Source organism: Ammodytes marinus, assembly GCF_949987685.1.
Source record: "Ammodytes marinus genome assembly, chromosome: 5".
Lineage (NCBI taxonomy): Eukaryota > Metazoa > Chordata > Actinopteri > Uranoscopiformes > Ammodytidae > Ammodytes > Ammodytes marinus.
Window position 1 is genome coordinate 1,809,362 of NC_137234.1, and position 3,016 is coordinate 1,812,377.

Consider the following 3,016-nt stretch of genomic DNA (forward strand, 5'->3'; position numbering starts at 1 on the left):
TGTGTGTGTGTGTGTGTGTGTGTGTGTGTGTGTGCATGTGTGTGTGTGTGTGTGTGTCCGTACGTGTGTGTGCGTCCGTATGTGTGTGTGCATGTGTGTGTCTTTGTGTGTGTGTGTGTGTCTTTGTGTGTGTATGCATGTGTGTGTCTGCGTGTGTGTGTGTGTGTGTGTGCATGCGTGTGTGTGTGTGTGTGTGTGTGTGCCAGTTTCCGAACATTTTCAATCATATTTTAACTGCCTGATATTTTTTTAAACTGTTATTGTGAAATGGTCAAAACATTTCTAAGATTTTCAACGTGCAAGAATTCAGGAAAATCATCTGTAAAAAATGAATTTAAAGCTGCTCCGAGGAACTTTCAGTGTGTGTTAATTCTAGCGCCCCCCTTTGGACAAAAGCGGTAGTGTTTTTACCACGCCAGCTGTTGTTCCTGGGTGAGCGTATATACACATGACAAAGGCATTAAGAAAAACTATATAAAATAAAAATAGCATTCTTTGCACGGATGGTCTCGTTTTGCTGTTACATGTAATTTATGATCATCAGAGGGAAAATTCGACTGTTTCAGAAATATTTAAAAGTTCCTCGTAGCGCCTTTAATTACGCAAATCCATAAAGGTGAATTCCGATCAGGTGTACAGTAAATGCCTTAAAATGTTACGCATCTGATTTTTTTTTTTTGTTATTCCTGTAAAGAATTGAAGCCATTTCCTTCTTAAAGGGGCAGTGTGTAATATGACATCATCAAGAAAGTTCTACAAAGTTCTAGAATGCTACGCTCCCTGGGTAACCCCACCCCTTTAGAATAATAACAGAAGCTACAGTGGCCTTCAAGGACAAGAACAATTCTAAATTTTAAACAATGCACCTGATGACATTCCAACTATGACACTTTCAAGATGGTGGCCACTGGCCTTGGTCCAAGATATGCAGAAATATGGACATATATGAGACCCTTTCTAAGGGAAAAAATAATCTAAATTTTTTTTCAGCTATTATGCACTAAATTCAATTTACTTATGGATATTATAATTACAAAAACATGGATGCCTCCATAAGACCTGCCTGCTCAATGTACAAAATGTAATATTAATATTTGTAATTCTCCGCTCAGGAGGATAATTCAGATTATTGGCAGAGGTGATTTTACACCAATGAGGACATATGTATGAATGAGGATATTGATTTTAGCTAATACATTACTTAAAATGTTACACAGTGCCCCTTTAAAGGTGTAGTCAGTGATTCTGGAGAACGCTTGTTGTCAAAATCACTTTTTAGTCAAAATCAGTGAATATCTCCTCATGATCCGCTACCTGTCTGTACTGTGTGTGCACTGAAAAAAAAATCCAGTATTAATACACAGCCTAGGCTCTGTAAACTGGTATGTTGCTATGGTGAGCCACATTTGTTTACATACCAGTTTACAGAGCCTAGGCTGTGTATTAACTATGGGGTTTTCATGAGGAGATATTCACTGATTTTGACAAAAAGTGATTTTGACAACAAGCGTTCTCCAGAATCACTGACTGCACCTTTAATACATTGAATATTTGATGTGTTCTGCCCAACAATGTGAAACCTGCCAAACGATGACACAGGATAAATACACAGACACACAGACAGACACACAGACAGACAGACAGATAGACAGACACACAGACAGACACATAGAAAGACAGACAGACAGACAGACAGACAGACAGACAGACAGACGGACAGACAGACACGCAGACAGACTCACAGACAGCCAAATGGACAGGCAGAGAGACAGACAGACACGCAGACAGACTCACAGACAGCCAAATGGACAGGCAGACAGACAGACAGACACGCAGACAGACACACACACAGACAGACAGACAGACAGCCAGATGGACAGACGGACAGGCAGAGAGACAGACAGACAGGCAGACAGACACACAGACAGACAGACACATAGACAGACAGACAGACAGACAGACAGACAGACAGACAGACAGACAGACAGACATACAGACAGACACACAGACACACACACACACAGACAGACAGACAGACATAAGGACAGACAGACAGATGGACAGACAGACAGAAGGACAGACAGAGAGAAAGACAGACAGACACACAGACAGACATAAGGACAGACAGACACATAGACAGACACACACACAGACACATAGACACACAGACAGACACACATAAACACACACACAGACAGACACACACACACACACACAGACAGATACCTGGTATATTGTGCCAAACAGTGACACAGTAAATGTTTGTGTGATTTAGATTATGGCTGTAAAAACACGAGAATGAATAATAAACATATTTTAAATGATCTGGCTTTTTATTCACATATAGAAGATAGATAGATGGATGGATGATAGATAGATAGATAGATAGATAGATGGATGGATGGATGGATGGATGGATGGATGGATGGATGGATGGATGGATGGATGGATGGATGGATGGAGGGAGGGAGGGAGGGAGGGAGGGAGGGAGGGAGGGATGGATGGAGAGAGAGAGAGAGAGAGAGATAGATGGACGGACGGACGGACAGACAGATAGATAGTTAGCTTGCACCCTGCGTGGTAGCTGCTGCTGCTGCTATCGGTGTATGAATGTGTGAATGTGTACAAAACAATGTAAAGCGCTTTGGGTCTGTGAAAAACCAGGGAAAAGAGCTTTAGAAGTGGAGACTATTTAATATTTGAAAAGCATTAAATTAACGCAGTACACAGACACGGCACAGGAGGGCGCTACAACTCCTTTTATAGGCAACAGCTTCTCCTGACCTTCCGTCTCCATATTTTATTTATTTTTTTAGATATTTTTTGGCATTTTTATGCTTTATTGATAGTGTAGAGACAGAGGTGAAATGGGGCAGAGAGGGGAGTGACATGCAGAGAACGACCGCGGGCGGGAATCGAACCCGGGTCTGCTGCTGGGCCCGGCCCGGGAGGGGGACGCCCTACCAACTGAGCTAAGGGCGCCCCCCCCCCCCCCCCCCCCCGGCTCCATATTTTA